Below are 22,086 nucleotides of genomic sequence, written 5' to 3' on the forward strand. Positions count from 1 at the left end.
CCTCATGGAATATTTCAGAGCGATCAGAGCTATATTTCCGCCTTCCCATGTGGTAATAGGTTACTAAATAATATATGAATACGTAAGCACCACCATTTAAGTGTAACTCCCGCATCCGAGTACCTACGACTATATAATTGGTATCAATTTAAAGGTCAACCACTCCTCTTGGATATACCATTAATTTCTCGGGTCTATGTCCTTCAGTGGTAAATATATACGCTATAGAATACAAATTTTGTCATTTTTCATACAAAAGTTAGGGTCGATTTGACCCGCTAAATATTGACCGGTAATTATTCTTTGGCCCGATCCCCTTCTCCATGCAAAAATTCGCGGTGTTTGGGCCATAATTGCGGACTCTAGAGCGACCAGAAAAACCGACAAAAATAAAGTTTTTGGTCCATTTCATCCCCTAAATATTAACCGGTCTTTTCCAAAAACAATAGGGGTCTTCATTGGCCAGAAGCTATCCTACATGCAAAATTTCGTGAAGATTGGTCCATAACTGTGGCCTGTATCGTGTTTACAAATTATAATGGACAGACGGACAGACGGACGGACGGACACACATGTCTAGATCGACTCAGCTAGTCGAAATATGACGATCGGTATACTTAAAGGTGGGTCTAGGAACAATATTTCGCGGCGTTACAAACTTTTGGGGCTGCACAAATCTATATTACCCTGACAACATAGTTGTGTCAGTAATTTTTTTTATAAAATTTTCCAGTACATTTTCAATATGAAACTAAATTTTCAGTGCATTGTGTCAAAGAATTAAATATGCTACGTCAAATTTCACTACAAGGCTCAAAACTAACTATATATTTAAATTCAATAGTTTTTTTAGAGATTATAGATTCTTGTTTCAAATAAAGTAGAAACTACCCCCATATATACTCTTAGACCTTTTATGATCTGCGCGAAAGATACAACTTCTACTTTTGAGCAGTTGTAAAAAATTAAAACCGAAATTTTGCAATATAGGTATATGCTTCGACATATAAATTTCTGAACTGCAATCATGGACTTAACCAAATTTTTTAGGAATTTGAGAATCATAGATATAAAACTACTGAAATTTTACTGAAATTTTGACATACGTACATACATACTTTCTCAATTTTAAATGCGGAGATTGTGTGTCATTGCCCGTACATGAAATGTAATAACATTGATTGCATGATAGGATGATGAATCGGATATTTGAAAAAAGGAAATATTTGCATAGTTTGTGTGAGGAATTTCAATTTTGATTTCATAACAGTCATGGCATAGCTAAATATGAATAACACAGAAGAAAGAAAATAAATATATAGTAAACTAGTATTTTCTTTATCAAATTTTGCTGGTAGCAAAGAAAATAATTTAATGCATAAATATGTTCATATATCTTAATATAAAACCAGTGAGCGGAGCAGTATAGTCGGACGGGGCCGACCATATGATACCCTACACAACTACCACGAAAAGTACACTTTCGGCGGTTCTATATTCTGAGCCAGGGCAATATTTCGTGATATTTGCACCCTTTGTAACGATTATAGATCAACAACTCATCTTTCTATGTCTTGCATATTTTCCAAAATGTTTTTTCTTGAAGTGAATTTTTACGCAATAAAATAAAAAATTGGTCACTTTAGGTTTTGGTTGATTTGACCCTCAGAAAATTGACCGATCATCATCTAAACAGCCGCTTTAAGTATTTTGTCAGATCCCCTTCACCTTGTAAAATATGTGATGTTCTGCATATAATAATTGCCTCTAGAGCGACTAGAAAATCTGACAAAATTAAAGTTTTCGGTTCATAGCACCCCCTGAATGAAATCTCAACTTCACCGAAAATTATAAGCGGAATCCTTGACCATAATCGGAACTTCATGTACAATTTTAAAGCAATCAGCGCGACATTTCCGTCCTCTAATGGAGTAATAGTAATAATATGCACATAATCATCTTTACTTAATTACGTATAACTCCCGCATGGGAGTACATACAGCCATATAATTGGTATCAATTTGAAGGTCAACAACTCATCTTAGACAAACTATCAACATCTCGAGTATATGTCCTTCAGGAGCAAGTATATACGCCCCAGAATACAAATTTTGTAATTTTTCACACAAAAGTCAGGGTCCATTTGACCCCCTAAATATTGGCCGATCTTTATCAAAACAGGCATGCTTATTCTTAGGCCCGATCCCCTTCTCCATGTAAAATTTCACGACGTTCGGACCATAACTGCGGCCTCTGGAGCGGCCAGAAAAACCGACAAAAATTTAGTATTTGGTCCATTTCATCCCCCAAATATTAACCGATCTTTACCAAAAACAATAGGGGTCTTCATTGGCCAGAACCCATCCTACATGCAAAATTTCGTGAAGATTGGTCCATAACTGTGGCCTGTATCGTGTTTACAAATTATAATGGACAGACGGACGGACGGACACACATGTCTAGATCGACTCAGCTAGTCGAGATATGACGATCGGTATACTTAAAGGTGGGTCTAGGACCAATATTTCGCGGCGTTACAAACATTTGGGGCTGCACAAAGCTATAATACCCTGACAACATAGTTGTGTAGGGTATAAATAGGAAAACCCGCCAAGAAGAGATTGTCACAGCACATCTATAATTTAAAAATAATTTCAACATGATGTTTAATTTGTTTATCAAAGCAATATTTCACTATGAAGGGTTTTCTGTACCCTTCATAGTGAAATATTGCTTTGATAAACAAATTAAACATCATGTTGAAATTATTTTTAAATTATAGATGTGCTGTGACAATCTCTTCTTGGCGGGTTTTCCTATTTATACCCTACACAACTATGTTGTCAGGGTATTATAGCTTTGTGCAGCCCCAAATGTTTGTAACGCCGCGAAATATTGGTCCTAGACCCACCTTTAAGTATACCGATCGTCATATCTCGACTAGCTGAGTCGATCTAGACATGTGTGTCCGTCCGTCCGTCTGTCCATTATAATTTGTAAACACGATACAGGCCACAGTTATGGACCAATCTTCACGAAATTTTGCATGTAGGATGGGTTCTGGCCAATGAAGACCCCTATTGTTTTTGGTAAAGATCGGTTAATATTTGGGGATGAAATGGACCAAATACTTTATTTTTGTCGGTTTTTCTGGCCGCTCCAGAGGCCGCAGTTATGGTCCGAACGTCGTGAAATTTTACATGGAGAAGGGGATCGGGCCTAAGAATAAGCATGCCTGTTTTGATAAAGATCGGCCAATATTTAGGGGGTCAAATGGACCCTGACTTTTGTGTGAAAAATTACAAAATTTGTATTCTGGGGCGTATATACTTGCTCCTGAAGGACATATACACAAATGTAATTCATAAATACTTGATTTATTTGTTTCAGTAGCTGTGTGGACCGACGCTTTGACGAGAATATCTGAACTTATGTTTTTCATTGAAATGCAGTAAACTCACCCATCAGATGTTACGTAGTAACTTTTTACGGGAAAAGTAAACGAATTGTCATCGAATATCAACTTTGTGTGACCATTCGCCCATAGCTCCTTCAATCAATACCACATTTGACAAGTTTTACAACAGTGACACCAGAACATTGATGTTAATTGACAACAGCTGTAGTCGCTCAGTTTCTTTTCGATGCAAATTCTGCTGGCCGGACATTAACACCAGCTCGCCTTATTGTGTAAATATGCAGCAATGTGCACTGACATGCCCAACAAAGTGCGGAGCTGGCAGTCATTCACATTGCTTTCTTTGAATGTGTAAAATAGCTAACTAAATTAAAGTTGTTATTAGTTTTTGATTCGTTCTATTTTAAATGGAAAACATTTCAGAATTACCTGCATTTAAATTTATTTAATTGAATTGCTTTAAAAATATATCATTTTAAATTTGTTATTTTATGCAATCATTTCCACATCAATAAACAACCTGAAATGCATTTTTGTGAGATTTTGATTTATCGCGATGTTTATATCTATACTAATAAAAGAGTAAAGTGATTGACTGACAGACTGACTGACTGACTGATTTAACGATTCATCAACGCCCAGACAAAACGGCTGAAGCTAGAATCTTGAAATTTTGGTGAGGGTCACTCTTGGCCCAAATGTGACAGATAAGGCTGGGTTTTTGGAAATTCGTACTAGAATGGTACGAAAAGTACTAACTAGTACTAAATGTGATACCATTTGTATTTGGCGGACCGGTAGAGCTAGAACTTTCAAATTTGGATTGATGGTCGCTGATGGAGTGTAGGATAGGTGTAGCAAAGGGTTTTTGGAAATTCGAACTATAACTATCCGAAAAGTACTAAAATGTACTTAATTTGGTTCAAATTCGTAGCATGTGAATGAATAGAGCTAAAAACATGAAATGTGGAATGAGAATTAGGGTTGAAATTTAGAGTCTATTTACTAATAAAAGAGTAAAGAGATTGGCTGCCTAATTTAATGATTCATCAACGCCCAGACGAAATGGCTGAAACTAGAATCTTGAAATTTTGGGTGAGGGTCACTCTTGGTCCAAAGGATGGGTTTTTTGAAATTCGTACTAGAACGGTATGAAAAGAACTAAAAAGTACTAAATGTGATACCATTTGTATTTGGCCATTTGTATTTGGTGGAGCTAGAACTCTGAAATTTGAATTTTGGTGTCGTTTATGGAGTGTAGGATAGATGTACCAAAGGATTTTTGGAAATTCGAAATATAACTATCCGAAAAGTACGAAAATGTACTAAATTTTGATACAATTCTGTAGCATTTGAACGGATAAACGGTACTAAATTTGGTATAATTTGAATTTTAGGATAACCAATAGAGCTAGAATCATGAAATTTGGAGTCAGAACCACTCTTGAGGTGTAAGATTGAGATATGTAGGAAGTTTTAGAAATTAGTATTAATGTGTACTAATTGTACAATTTGAATTGTCGGTAAAGCGATAGAGTTGGAATCCCGAAATTTTGATTTAGGATCACTGTAGAGGTGTAGGATAGGGGTATATAGACAGTTTTTTATGGAAATAATGTGTGCTAAATGGAAATTTTGGATTTGGGTGAACCTTTAGAGCTCGAATCTTGAAATTTGGTACTTCTTAAACTGTTAATTTAAGGCACCCCCCCCCCCAATTCACAGTAACATTTTTTTCATTTAATTCAAATTTCTCTACAAAATTTCAAGTTCAAATCTCAAGACCTCTTGAAGATATAGCCGATTTATTGTGTCAGCATCTAGTGACGGCAAGAGTGATTCTCAAACTTTAAACGCATTTTCTTGAAGCAGTGTTTTTACGAATGGCGGGCGGGCGGTTTCAAATTTTGACACGTTTCTCTGGGAGTGTATGGCTATAGTATGAGCTATGATAAAGAAGAAGAACTTCCTTATTTTTTAACTTAGTTTGTGGTCAAAAATAAGCGAATTTCCAAAATTTCAAAGGTGCGCCATTTTGTTAATTTTTGAGCGAAGTCAACAAATCCTAGTTCATACGAGAGCCAGATATGTACTTTTTATAACACCCTTGGAATTTGCAGATATGTACTCTTTATAACACCTTTGGTGTTCCAGTGAGGAGTTATCAAAAGCAACAACAACCAAATTTTGCAAATTATTGTTCTTCTCCTTTAAATCTTAAAGTTACAAACCATAACATGCATTGGTATTTATTTTCCAGCCCAATGAAAACCTTGAAAATTTAAAATCGAGATTTGGGCAGGTCCCCTTAAATCAATATCGGCCCATTCTTAGATTCGACCCTATATAACGGTGCCTACCGCTGTTCGGTATTCAATGAATTTGGGCAATTTTTTAAACCGTATTGACTGAAATTTCATTTTATATCATACCATACTATTTGTTCGTGTAGGCCCCAAATTGGCTGTAGTTTTATATATTGGTATAGTATTTTCACACCGAATATTCGAAATATGTTCCTGTTTTGACATAGCCTACATTCCCTAGGTTTTGTTTTTTTTTTTTTTTTTTTTTTGTTTGCCGAATTTTCTCATTGAAGTTGCGATAATGGAACACAGTGAGTTCTTGAAGAGCCAAAGAACATATTTTTAGATTATTTCTGATACCAGTCAATGTTTTAGAGATCCCATTTTTGGTCATAATTAGAGCAGTGAGTTTATGAAATAAACATTTATCACATATAAAGGTTCGAGGTTGGATCGCAAACGACAGTAAAATTGTTCAAAAGTTAGATTGATAAAATTATTATCGAACACGTCAAAATCAAATAAAATAAATCCAAAATAGTGGATCATATATATGAAAAAAACTAAATATTTAATTTCTTGGCAGTATTTAATATCAGAATAACATAAATCGTATTTTGTATGTATTATGGTCTTAAATTAAATTTGAATTATTGAGAATTTGATTGAAAAAGTTCCTCGAAATCCCCAAAATATGGAATAATGGGGAGTCCGTTTAAATGGAACATACCTAGAAACTTGATAGTTTTTGGTACGAATATTTCACACCCAGTGGAAATTTAGAATACTAAATTACAGCCAAATTAGTTTATCGGACGAAACTACATATGGGAGCCAGGGACGTACGCAGGATTTCATTTCGGGGGGGGCCCGATGGAGCAAAATGAAAAAAGTAAAATTTTTTCTTCCTTAAATATAATATGAGTAGATGATTGTTTATATTTATTATTTTAACGATAACGTTGCATATGTTTATTAGAAAATATAAATAATATTTCAATGGTTAGGTATTAAGAAAAGTGAACATTTATTTAAAAAAAAGGCAATATTTTATATTCATTGAGATCACAAAAAAATATTAATTCATTACTTTTAAGGTTTTTCGTATATATTAAATGTATTGTATATTAAGAAATAAACATTTTTACAATGTAAGTCTTCTATTTTTAGAAAAAAATATGTTCAATATGTCATCAGTATTCACTTCAGATTTATGCATAGACATAAGAGCTAATGAAGAACAGCGTGGACTTTGCATTTGATTTCTCAGATAGGTTTTTACTCGACGTAGGGTAGAAAAACTTCTTTCAGCTGATGCTGTGGTAACCGGTATCGTTATTAAGATTTGCAGCAATATATTAATGTTTGGAAAGAGATTTTCGTCACATTCTACTATCGCATCAAGTGGATTAGATGGTCGGGGATCTTTCGCTTTCCACATAGTAATCCACAGATCCACTTCAGTTTCTACTTCCTGCTTACAATTTCGAAAATCTTGTTCATAAAATTGTATGATTTCTTTAAAATCTGTGTATGAAAATTTTATAACTCTTGATGGCACTACATTTGATAATGTTTTAACTATTTTTTCATTTTCCAGAAATCTGCTTGTCATATTTGCAATTAGCTCGTCCAAATATGGGATAAATAATGTAGTTCTATAAAATGATTCAGAGTTCGATGTCTTTACATTTGACCTGTACTTTTGGGTACCAACTCTTCTTGGCACTGAAACTTCTACCCCAAATTTGTCGGCAATAATTGTTGTTTCCATGTACATTTTGTGGAACTCCTCGTCACTATTTTGTCGTATAGCATTTAACTTATCTACTACTAAATGTATGTGATCATATGCTTTGACAATGTCCAGATTAACATTCTGAAGAAACTGGGACAAGTGTAGGGTGTACTCAAGTAAGCGAGATGTTACTGCTACACCTAATAAAAAATCGAATTTTACAATTCTGTGATGAAAATTAACTGCATCACAACAACCTAAAAACAGATGTATAATTTCATAGGTTAATATTAATTTTTAAAATACATAATATTTGTATAGGGGTTGAGATACGATTAATACTATAGATATATGTAATAAGAACTATGAACTACTTATTTATTAAAAATAAGTTCAAACTAAATCTTACCATTTTCCCCTATTTCTTCCAAGGATTCTATTATCTCTTCTATAGATTCATTAAATATTTGTACGCAATCATGCCGCTCAACCCATCGTGTTTCACAATATGAATGTAGTCTTTTGAAAGATTTATTTGCTTCTCGAAATATTCTACATAAAGTAGCAGACCTTTTTGGAGATTTTCGAAAGAATGAGCAAATTTCCGAAATTGTAGAAAATATAGTTCGAATTTCTCGAATCTTCGACGCTGCATTTAGACTTAAATTTAAAATGTGAGAGGAACAATGGATGTATACTGCAGAAGGAAATTTTGATTTAATAATGGTCTGCACTCCATTGTAATTGCCTGACATGTTAGCCGCGCCGTCATATCCTTGACCTCTCAAAAAGTTTGGATCCAAACCCAATCTGATTATTGTGTTTATTATGATGGTTGATAGTTCTTTTCCTGTTAATCCATCTACTTCCACATAGCAAAGGAAACATTCTTTGATTTTATTAGATGCCTTATCGAAAAATCGAATACATATTGATAGCTGCTCCTTTCCGGAAATATCTGTAGTTTCATCCGCTAAAACCGAAAAGAACACAGCTTTTTTCACTTCTTCAACTATAGACATCTGGATGTATTCTCCAATTATTTCTATTAGCTCGTTCTGTATTCTAGGACTCAGGTATGTTGCATTTTTGGGCGTATTCTCCAAACTTTTTCTAAGATTTTCATCCCCATTCGCTCTATATCGCAACATCGCTCTCAAATTTCCTTCATTTGGATTATTTACGTCTAAAGACAGTACTCCGGAGTCGTTGCTTCCTCTTAAGGCGATGTCCTCCCTTCCACATAATAAAATTGTCTCAATGACCACTTTAACTTTATATTTTTGTTCATTCAATTTATCGGAAGCTTGTTGGTCCACAATATATTCTATACGTTTTGAAACATCTTTCATTCTTGATATAAATTCCTGAGCCCTCATCATGGCGTCTTTGTGGTATTCCGTTTTTTCGTGGGTCGTAAAGCACTCAATAGCATCTTTCCAATTTTTAAAAGGTTGCGACAGAAGTAATTTTGGGACTTGATGGTTGCCCTTTCCGCACCCTCCTTTATGTGAAAATAATATGCATACTTTACAAAAAGCCCCTTTTGCTAAATCTGAATATGCGATCCACGTGAATCTATCGAACCATTTTATTTGAAAAGTTCTCTTTTTTCCATTTTTTATTTGTGGCTCAAATTCATAGGTTGAGTGTGGAATCCATGTATTTAAATATAGATTTTTTTTCAAGTCGTCCGGAATATGGGTTTCAACATATTGACCAATGTCAAACATATGGACTTCACTCCGACAATTAATTGGGGATTCATCATCACGATCAAAAAAATCCATTGGAGTTGAACCAGATATAATGGTAGTTGCAGCTTTTGAAGTAGATGCAGCTTCGTCATTTAACTGCTGTACTTTCTGTAAGTAACGTATCATAAAATTAATTTAAAGCATTTGCCATAAATTTGAAATTATGAAAAAAAGGCCAAATTAATATAGTTCACAGCAATTAGTTGATAATACTTTATTGAAGTATATAAACAATCACTTGACATAGGCGGCCAAAATTTTGCATACATTTTGTCAAAAACGACATTTCGCATGAATATGTTGTGCAAAAAGATATCTCATTGTACCAAATTTGATCGCAAAATGTGTCTAATAGACAAAAAGTACCTTAAATCGGGAGATACGGTTATATATCAAAACTTGGACCCAGGGGCCACATTTTGGATTTCTATATTTGGTTTGACATTAAAAACGTGTATGCAAAATTTTGGCCGCCTATGTCAAGTGCTTCGGTTAATTGAGTTAATGAGTTTATACCCAATTTTTGGGTAAAACCTCGGGTATTTACCCACGTCTTTAAAGTATCGTAACTATCCATTCCAAATCGATTTGATAACATAAACCCGGAAATAGGGTGTAAGATGTTGTATTAACTATTCAATATAGTAAATACCAAAAAATGGGTATTTACTCAATTTACCGGGTATTTACCAAATTTACCGAGTATTTACCTTTTGGGTATTTACCCACTGCCCATCTCTAGACATATTGTAGACAATTTAAAAATTAGTTTGTTTAATATAATAAACAAAAGTCCCATAATAGTGATCACAAAATGTTAAGGTGACAACCCTGTCATCACACTAAAATGTAACGGATTTTGGCAAATATGTAAACAAAGAGGTGAACATAAAAAAACACTTATTCTGAGAGCGAGGTGAATTGGTTTGAGCTTTTTGTATATCGAGCTTTCCCTCTCGCGAACTCTCAGCTCTCTTTACAACAGGCACAGGCAGAGAGCCGCTTTTACGCTCTTTTTCACGCAAATTGCTGTCAAAGAGAGCACGCTAGCAGGGCTTTGCCTGATGCTGCTTACAACCACATCTGAGGTAAACAAAAACCTCAAGAAATTATACATTCATACAGAAGAAATGGACAATTACAAAAATATAAATTAAAAAATAATTTTACATGAAAATGTACTTACCGTAGGTCTTTTTGAAAAGTAATTATCCAACGTTTTACACTGAGTTCTTTTCATTTTTATGTAACAAATAATTAAAAATTTTAAGACACTCACGTCACAACTAACACTCGACACACTTGAATGGTTTTTCTTTTTGAACTGAATTGTATTCAAGCTTTCACCAGAGATGCCAACACAAGCACAATATTTTATTAACTATTTTCACATTACCCACTCCAAGAACGGAAAACTCCATTTACGTTTTTATGAAATTAATGTTTTCAAACACATATAGATGTAAGTGTATTCAACAATTAAACAAAATTATTTTAAGAAAAAAAATTAATTAATCAGACAACATGTATGAATTTTAATAAAATTAAAAAATTCAGTTGGAGAACTAAATTTACTTAAAGAAAAAAATTTCGGGGGGGGCCCGGGCCCCCCGGGCCCCCACCCTGCGTACGTCCCTGATGGGAGCTATATCTAAATCTGGACCGATTTTCTCGAAACTTGGCAGACATCATTCTAGGCTCAATTCAGTACGTTATACTAAATTTCGTGCAAATCGACAGATATATAGGGTCTTTGGTGCACAATTAACTTTAAATCGGACGAAAATATATATTGGAGCTATATCTAAATCTGAACCGATTTTTACCAATTTCAATAGGGTTCGTCCTTGGGCCAAACAAATGAGCTGTGCCAAATTTCATCCAAATCGGATTATAAATGCGGCCTGTACTTTGTTTACAATTTAACACCAACAGACGGACGAACGGACAAACATATTTTGACTTTGACCTCAGTCATTTGTAAACCGACACCCACAATGTTCTACAATTTCAGTCGAAAAGGATTCTTTACCCATAGAAGAATGGTGTCAAGATTTTAATATTTCTTTCGAAATATTGGTTACAATATCTTCTTGAAAAATTGTCGTTAGATGTTCACAGTTCGACCTTTTCGTTTGGAAAATGCTGCTACAAACCTAAAAATACGGGACCTTTACATGAGAGCTTTGTCAAAACATGTTCCAATAGGAATCATTTTCTGCGCAGATGTATGCTTGCATCCAAAACATCGAAATGAAAAATTAGAAACTTTTCGGTAAATATTAAACAAATGTTCGCTCATTGTATTAACATAAAATTCATTTTCGCTTTTAAATGAATTAAAAATAGTTTTGCTGTAATTGCCTACGCAAAACATCACCAGCAGAGTTTGTTACAACCATTAACAAAGACACACAATGTCGTCTTAGCGATAGCACTTTATTTCTTAAGCAGGTCTTAATCTGCAATTCAAAACGGCATTCTGTCTAAAATAAACCCAAAAGTATTCGAAAACAAATAGATACCCGATTGTATCCATTAGAAAATACTACACAATAATTGTTTACCTCTCTTAAATGTATTTTAGTTCAATACATTTTCACACAAATAAACACGTCTATTTTTATATTCAATCTTCAAGGAATTAGGTCAATCAATTTATATATTGACCATTATGAATAAAAGAACGTTACAAAAGTGGAACAGCTTTCATAACAAAAATGAATTTAAGAGAGCCCTAAGTAGTTTTCAGATGTTGTAGCAAAATGCTGGTGACAGAAAAAGGAAACAAAAAGAAAAGTAAAAAAAAAAATAAATGTTCCATCTATGCCACGTTAAAGCAAGACAGAGTAACTTCCATTCAAGGAGACAAGAAACTTTTGCACCTGAATAAATATTAAGATAACCCAGTAGAAGTCAGGATACTATTGTTATTCGGTTAGCATTGATGTCAAATGGCATAATCATTGTAATAATAACACACAATAAGAAATAAAATATTTACATAAATAGAATAAATAACAAATACCATTTAAATATGGTTTATTTTAGGACGTCTATTTATATATCGAAAAATATAGCTTATTATGAGGAAATGTTTTAATATGGGCGAAAATTATTTGTTCGAAAGTGGCATTAGGTATTACATTTAATACCGTAGGAAATATTGTTTGAGCTTTAGTGGTGAGATCTGTAGGAAAAAAATTAAACACAGATTAATTTGGCGTACTATACTTACATTTTAGTGCTTGCCGGGCCATCCGAGTCCGATTTCGGTGTACAACTTAAATACAACGATCTATGCATATTTCAATATGTTTCATCAAGTAGTAACTCACACTTTTTATACCCTCCACCATAGTATGGAGGGTATATTAATTTTGTCATTCGTTTGTAACTCATCGAAATATGACATTTCGTGGTTTTTAATGCGAAAATACTTTAAGGGACCCCCCCACCCCATTCTCGATTTTAATTTTTCAAGATTTTCAATGGGCTGGTAAATCAATACCAAAGCTTGTTAAGGTTTGTAACTTTGCACATATATATTTGAAGATTTGAAAAGGAAGAAAAATAATTTACAAAAAATTTTTGTTGTTGTTTTGTTGTTGTTTTTTGTGATCAAAGAAAAGTCCTTATTTTTGATGGCGGACATGATAACTCCTCACTGGAACATCGGAATCCGAAAATTCCAACGGTGTTAGAAAGTGTACAATAATCTTATAATCGATAATTAGAAATTCCTGTTTGCGTATTAAAGCTAGAAATAATATTAAAAAAACACTCAAAATCGAGCTTCGAAATGTCAGCATCATTTAAAGGTAGATGCAGTTAAATTTTTGAAAAATGATACGTAAGGGGCGTAGTCCCCATCTTGTTGGCTTCTCGTTTTACTTTGACACGAAGACCTTGAAATGAGTGGCTTAGTCACAAATCGATAGAGAATATAAAAAAACTGGTTCGCCTCAACCTGTTTTTACGCATTTTTTTACATTAAAGTATACACAACTTTCACCATAATAGTTAACCCAAAACTATTCACTTTTTTCATATACTTAATTAATTCCCGAGTTATAAAGGGGTGAACCACCGCTTCAGCTATGTTAAAAAATTGGCAATATTGCCCATATATATATATATTAGGTTGAGGAATATATTCTTCGGCAGATGACTGTACTGATAGATTTCTCGTAAAGTATCGATCTAACAATTTATGATTTATGCTCATTGGTACATTCCGTTGTGAGTTACAGGGTGTTAATAATGGAAGTGAACAAAGAAAGAATTCGGTACATTTTACAGGTTTTCTTTGACAAAGGCGAAAATACAAGCCAAGCGGCTAAAATTGTGAATAACAATCGATTCTGTGCAATTATGGTTTCGTAGATTTCGTTCAGGATTTTTTGAATTTAAAGATACACCTGTCGTCGGAAATGTCTATAAAATCGGAGAAAAATAAAGGATTTATTTTCCCCCAACCTAATATATATTTGTTAAATCTCGACATATTTTAAAGGTTTTAATCGCATGTTCCCATTGTAGTGGCTGTAATTGGCATTCCGCCATATAGGAGGATAAAACACATTTTTGGGGAAAATTATCTAAATTGATATACCGCACGCCATTTTCAGTATTTTTCAGTTTTTAACCAATTTTTCTCATAGAAGTGGCTATAATTTGGCACATCGGATTCCTGGTGAATAAAAAATTACTTAAAATGGATTCAAATTTTACAACAACCTCCATAGAAATATCCCGTTTAATTTACGGTACATTGACGTTTCTACTTTAGTTTTCCAACCTAAATGACTGTAATTTGGAATATCATTTTTTAAGAGTATGAACAATCTACTACCACAGGAATTTTGAATACACATCACATGGTGAAGGGATTAGAAATATTGGCCTGGCTGAACTTAACGACGATTCTACTTGCAATAATTTATTACATTTTGACAGCTGCAGTTTTATATCTCCTACTTGACATTTTGCTTCCATTTAAATTCCTCATACATACACATATTTTTTGCATTTGGCAACATATGTCTTCTGTTACAATTAAATAAATACTTTAATTATGTACAGATGTTAAACTTTAATAGCTGTAACCAGAAATCTTCATAAAAATCCGCAAGACTTTTTACAGCTGACTGCTCATTGTGTTAATTTGATAATTATAAAGCAATGTGTATATAAGAAGCATTGTGAATTGTTATCGAACGATATGTGTGTGTACACGAACACATTCACACAATTGAACATTATCCTTATTCGACATCATTAACATCGTTAAGAACGCCAACGCGCTTAGTCTACCGACAACAATTGCGTCAACAAAGCCATTATCTTCAACATCCTTACCATTCATCGACAGCACCAATTGTATGCTACTGCTAGTCAATGGGGGGAATTGATATTTCTCGTATAGCATGTGAAGAAGATTCTCCCCTTCGCCTGAAGACGGAAAAGCCAGCTGTAGCTGTCGCAATTCGTAGATTTTAGCAACGTCTACGATGACAGACATAACATTTATAACCATAATTTATGGATCTCCTTGATAATTTTCCGCATGAAAATCTCAAAATGTTGAGTGTTGATGCTCTTTTATGATATTGTTTCATAAATGTCTATTCTATATGATTTTCTGGTGTATTGATGATACATATTTACTTTAAAAATAAGTTTTATAAATTGTAAGTGACTCTTTAAAATTTAACAATGAATCAAAATGATAATTCACAACCAACTGAACTAAATATTCGATATTTCAAACCATTGAGTACTTTTTCGACAGAATTGGTTCTATTTTGTTGTTATGAGAATTCCATTTAGTAGAAAATTTACACTTCAAAAATATCCATATGGGTTTGGAGTAGCCCCCATATAACGTAACGTTTTTCAACCTAATCAGCTGTAATTTGGCAATTTGAGAGCTGAGTAAGTAGAACAACTCCTTACAAAAAATTATCAAAATTAGTCGACTATTTAGGATAGCCCTACACCCCAAATTTCGGTATTTTGGGGAGTGTTCCAACCATATTGGCAGTAATTTTATGTTGAAAATATCGTTATCAATATATATTGTAATATTATATTGAATTCATAATATTTTCACCATAGAGTATTGACATTTATTCCACTACACGAGGAACTATGTTAGGCTGTCGAGACTTCTGATGCAAGTAATAATGAAAATATATACTGACAATTGGAACAAGCGATTAATGTTATCTCAAAACCCCAAATCGTGGTCCCATACTGATAACGCATGGTTGGGTGCAACATGTGTATAAAATCATCAAAATACTGCAATTTAGGGGGCAAAGTTATTCGAGTAGGAATTACCAAATATTTGGAGTAATCATTATATGAGGGGTTATGGCTAATTGAGAGCCGATATATATCAATTTCAAACCTAATATTTTCGTTTTGTATCACAATACTTTGTCCTGATTTGGATTGGGCGAGTTTACTTGCGGCAGTTTTTATCGTTCTCTTTTGAACTTTTTGAACTAGACGCATGAAGTCTATACAAGACAATTCGGTTTCAAAAAAAAAAAAATTGTGATATTTTGAGAATGTTTTATATGTTCACAAATGATCTGGATTGGTATTTCAAACAAAACACACAAAACGAATTTCCAGAAAATTGGCGGCACGAGCAATTTTTTTCCATTTCTATTCCCTTTGCCCATCTCTCCTGCAAACAAAGACTTGCCACAAGTAAACTCGCTTAATCTAAATTGGGACTTTCCTTCAACCTAAATATTAAATCGATAGGTATTATATAAGGACTAGGCCCAAATGCAGGTCCATATAGTTCACTCTCTTTTTTTATACCCTACACAACTATGTTGTCAGGGTATTATAGCTTTGTGCAGCCCCAAAAGTTTGTAACGCCGCGAAATATTGTTCCTAGACCCACCTTTAAGTATACCGATCGTCATATCTCGACTAGCTGAGTCGATCTAGACATGTGGGACCGTCCTTCCGTCTGTCCATTACAATTTGAAACACGATACAGGCCACAGTTACGAACCAATCTTCACGAAATTTTGCATGTAGGTTGGGTTCGATCAAATGAAGACCACTATTATTTTTGGTAAAGATTGGTTAATATTTAGGGGATGAAATGGACAAAATACTAAATTTTTGTCGGTTTTTCTGGTCGCTCCAGAGGCAGCAGTTATGCTCCGAACATCGTGAAATTTTACATGGAGAAGGAGATCGGGCTTTTGATAAAGATCGGTCAATATTTAGCGGGGCAAATGGAACCTGACTTTTGTGTGAAAAATTACAAAATGTTTATTCTGGGGTGTATATACTTGCTCCTGAAGGACATATACCCGAGAAGTTGATAGTATATCCAAGAGGAGTTGTTGACCTTCAAATTGATACCATATAATTGGTATTGGCTGTATGTACTCTGATGTGGGAGTTTTACGTAATTAGGTAAAGGTTACTATATGCATAGTATTACTATTACTCCATTAGAGGCCGGAAATGTCGCGCTGATCGCTTTGAAATTGTACATGCATTTCCGATTATGGTCAAGAACGACGCCTATAGTTTTCGGTGAAGTTGAGATTTCATTCAGGGGGTGCAATGAACCGAAGAGTTTAATTTTGTTAGATTTTCTAGTCGCTCTAGGGAACTGGGAACTGGTGCCCTTGTTTACATGTATAAAAAATTTCGTTCTCTGCGTTCTCTTTTAGTAAGTCATTTCATATGGCGGTTTCTCATTTGTTCTCTAGGAATTTTTTTCGTTGCACACCTCTACTCTGGAGGCAATTATTATATGCAAAACATCACATATTTTACAAGGTGAAGGGGATCTGACCAAACACATAGAGCGGCTGTTTAGATGATGATCGGTGAATTTTCAGAGGGTCAAATCAACCAAAACCTAAAGTGACCAATTTTTATACCCTACACAACTATGTTGTCAGGGTATTATAGCTTTGTGCAGCCCCAAGAGTTTGTAACGACGCGAAATATTGGTCCTAGACCCACCTTTAAGTATACTGGTCGTCATATCCGGACTAGCTGAGTCGATCTAGACATGTGTGTCCGTCCGTCCGTCTGTCCATTATAACTTGTAAACACGATACAGGCCACAGTTATGGACCAATCTTCACGAAATTTTGCATGTAGGATGGGTTCTGGTCAATGAAAACCCCTATTGTTTTTGGTAAAGATCGGTTAATATTTAGTGGGTGAAATGGACCAAAAACTTTATTTTTGTCTGATTTTCTGGTCGCTCCAGAGGCCGCAATTATGGCCAAAATATCGTGCATTTTTACATGGAGATGGGGATCCTGCCAAAGCATAAGCATGCCTTTTTTGATGAAGATCGGTCAATATTTAGCGGGTCAAATGGACGCTGACTTTTGTGTGAAAAATTATATATATTTACCCCTGAATGGCGTAGACAAAGAAGTTGAAAATATATCGAAGAGGAGTGGTTGGCCTTCAAATTGATACCATTTATATTGTCGTATGTACTCGAGTTACACGTAAATATTTACAGGTGCTTACGTATTCAAATATTATTTAGTAACCCATTACCACCCTAGAAGGCGAAAATATAGCGCTGATCGCTTTGAAATTTTTCATGAGAGTCCAAGTATGGTCAAGGACAACGCCTGTAATTTTCGGTGATGATCAGATAATAATATTGGGATGAAGTGGACCGAAAACTTATTATTATTATTTTTTTTTCGAGCCGTTCTATAGGCTACAATTGAAATCCAAACATAACAACACAATCCACGGTGGATGTCAAGAGAGTGCAAATATTGCCCAAGGTCAGAATATAGAACCACACAAAGTTAGATTTTCGTGGAAGTTGTGTAGGGTATCTATGGTCGGCCCGTCCGACTATACTGCTCCGCTCACTGGTTTATTTTATGGCGAAAAAATTCACTTCAAGAAAAACATTTTTGACTTATAAAGTGGAGTTGTTGATCTATAAACGGTGAAAAAGGTGCAAATATCACGAACTATTGCCCAGACTCAAAATATAGAACCGCCGAAAGTTTGCTTTTCATGGTAGTTGGGTGGGGTATCATATGGTCGGCCCCGTCCGAAGGTACAATGATTTCATGAGATGGCTAAATGCAGAATATCCCGAATAATATATACAAATAAAAATACCTAATTACAGCGAAATCGATTGTAAAACGCAATCAAAACCTTTAAAATAACGAAAAATTGGAGGAATAACCGAAAATAACGAAAATTGGGTGTTTCCGCTATATATTGCGGGAAGATGTGGACCTATATATATATAATTTGATACCCAATAAGAAGTCAAATGTACAAAATTTGTGCGAATTTGGTTAAAAACGAGATCAAAAAAAAATTAGGGTATAAAAATTATATCTATGTCGATTTAGTCCTTCTGTGTTCCTAATGGATTCACTGAATTGATTCTGAGGGGTTAAGCCACATTTTCGTAGTGATTTTCGATTTTTCTCCTCGAAGTATGTATGTATATTCTGAATGTATTAATGTTTTAACAATTTTCCGTGTGTAATTTTTATCATGATTTTTTTTTGCACAGCATGAACCACCTACTACGACATAATACAATAACATAGATCCCCTATAAAGGAGCCCTACTGATTTATGGAATATGGCGTATGGCATATGGCGATTTTTTAAACTTTTTTGTTCTCTGCACTTTTCATATACTCACCAAGGTCTTTCGTTCCCAATATGAAATTTCCACCCCCAGACAATCATCTCGATTTTGTCTTAAAGTGTTAAACTCATCTTTTTCCTTCAATTGAGAAACCTCCAACGCATGAATATGTCGTTTAAAATATGGTTTAATGTTTTTGTACCTTTTTTGTATTTTATCGAAATAACCATTTCCAACCCTGTAAAATCTGCAGATTCTTGGCTATTTAGCCAAATGCTCCGTTATATTGTAATGACGGTAGATACACAAATATTGCCACAGTTCTCATGAAATGGTACTTCCTGAGTAGAGACTTTACCGTCATAAATAAGTTGTCAAGGTGTCAACATTTTGTTGACAACTAAAGTTATTTTTTTCCTACGATAGGTAAATATACATTTTTCAGCCTAGCCAAACCCTACGCTTATTTACTTGTATTTATAGTCCAAGGTGTCAATGCTCTTTAATTACTGAACAATTTATTTGCAGAATTTTATCAATTCTAGTCTTTCTTTCCTTTTAATGTGATTTCTTTGAATTCACTTTTAATTCGCATATCATTTTTCCCGCGAGACCTTTTGTACTTATTTGTAATTCTTTGAAATAACACAGGCAAGTGATTAAGGATATTTTTTATGGCGCAATGACTAGACCAATGTAGACATTTAATTTAATTGTCTTCTAAAGTCTCCCCCAATTCATTTAAGCTTCACCGCCTGTTTCGTCGGCTGAAATGTCCATGAGGAATCTGTACAATAATATTAAGGGGTGGAGCGTCCTTTTTTCATTATTAATGTAATTATTATTCATGAAATGGTTTATTTCATAGGTTTATGTGGATTTTATTCCCTTGCATTTCCAATGAACAGAACTGGGAAGAGAAATACTACAATTCCTTTGAAAACCTTTTATTGTGGTTATGGTCGTTTTCTAACTTCTGGTATGTGCAAATGTCCTCAAACATTTTCTATTAGATATAATTGACAACGAGAGAACCTTCATGAAGAATATAGAAAGTATATTGACAATGTTATTCCGTTTGTAACATTTCGAAATTACATTCTCGATTTGAAATTTTTACGCTTTTCAAATGGCTGGCAAATGAACGCGCATTATATTAAAATACTTGTAACATTACATATATGAAGACTAAAGACTATCAGCGATACGTATACCCGGATTGAGACCTAACTTCGCAGATGCGCGTCGTACTAACTGACAATAGAAGTGAACAGGTTAGTCGGCGAGCACAAGCGATGGCTAGAACATCTGAAGTGTAGTAACATCAATACTGGAGTGAGTAAATTGGAAGGAATGTCGATCGGACGTCTGTCCCATTTATAGGCGTTGAGGTGACAGATCCGAAGATGTGCGCGAGTTGTTTCATCCAAGCTGGTCCAGATGGAATCTCCATAGTGATACTGAAGTAGATGTATGAGCCAGGAATATAGTACCTAACTAAAGTCCTCAACTTGTCGTTAGCCACCCTAATAGTTCCCGATGCCTAGAAAGTATGCAGGGTGGTCCCGCTACTGAAGCCACGCAAGGATGCAAGGTGAATAACACAGGCCGATTTCACTTTTGTCGCCAGTAGCTAATACACCTGAGACACTCAGTTGCTGATCATCAACAAACTGCACATCACAACAACAGTTTTGCACGCCATTTCCGCACATATAATGGAAGGGCTTAACAAGAACAGACCGTGTAATAGGACAGTGTGGCGTTGGATCTATCAAACGCGTCTGGACGTCGAACGAACAACCTTCCATTCATATTTGAAACATTGGATCGAAAATTATATGCGTGGACACAAGTCGTACGTGGATGATTGTACGATTATGGCTTCAGGACCAAAAATTTATGACATTTGCGAGAGGCTTAACAGCTATCTCGTGAATATGCGTGATTTCCGGGCGAGGAATATTGAAATTTCCGCAACTATGTCAACGGTTACGCTGTTTACCAAATGGACAGCGGAGCCTCTATAAGTCATCCGAACATACCCCTGCTACTTACGATAAGGTCATGAGCATGACCAAGGTCCTCAAGACGCTAGCCGACAAAGAAGAAGCTCTCCAAGTGCTGCCGGTTTCGAATTGTTAAAGCAATGGGTCAGTTTGTGGTAATCTATGCGTTAGTACAATGCAATGGAAAAAATCTTCAAGCAAATGGGACGGCAATGCCATGGTTCATTCGACGACGATCCATACAACAGGAGGGATAGTATCAGCGTCTTGTAGAGTGTGAGTTTGGTCTGACCTAACTACTTTGATATTAGTAGCATATCTTGGATTCCTTCTCCTAATGTCAAAACTGATATTGTAAGTTTTATTTATGGCGGCACCAAGGTATAAAAAATCTTTGACTAAATGTAAGCTGTAGTTCTGCAGTTGGTCTGAGTCCCCTGGACGTCTCGCACTTTGATACCATCAATTCTTTTTTCAATTTGTTCAATAGCGGCTATTACCACTCTCAATGTTTGACCCACTATGTCGATGTCATCGGCGTAGGCGAATAACATGTGTTGTTTGGTGTATAGATTGCCATTAATGTTCACCTTTGCATCTCGTATGACCTTTTCAGAAGAATGTTAAAGATATCACACGATATGGCCAAAAAATGTCATTGACCATTGGCTTCAGTCGTGCGGTATATTGGTCCGGTTCCCGACGAAGCGCTTGCTTGAGGTGATCGACACTTTGGTATTTTTTAGTTCCAACCTTGCGAACATTTTTTTCTGGAAAATTCTCACCAAAATGTTTTTGTACGCTTGTAAACAATATAATGAGCTGTCACTGAAATAATTTTAACAGCGGTCGGACGAGCGGATTAGCAATGACAGCAGTTTCTTCATTTCACCCTGTACGTTGGATAGCACTTTATATGTGAGGGGAAGAAGACATATTCCTATATAGTTGGCACGTATAGTCTTGTCTCCTTCTTGTGCACGGGACACAGTAGGCTCATGTCTCAATCATTGGGCATGCACTTACTCTAGACTAATTTCACTAATCTGCTGGTGCATGATACTTGCCAGCATCTGACCACCGGTCTTGAATAGTTCGGCTGGTAAGCGGTCCCATGCTGCTTTATTATTCTTCAGCCGATTAATTGTTATTCAGACCTCACCTTGGCTAAGTCGTAAACATTCTATACCTTCGTATACATTGCTCTAGATC

The sequence above is a fragment of the Musca vetustissima genome, unplaced genomic scaffold (assembly GCF_032173495.1).
Source record: "Musca vetustissima isolate MV318-11 ecotype Yass unplaced genomic scaffold, APGP_CSIRO_Mvet_v1 utg2026, whole genome shotgun sequence".
Lineage (NCBI taxonomy): Eukaryota > Metazoa > Arthropoda > Insecta > Diptera > Muscidae > Musca > Musca vetustissima.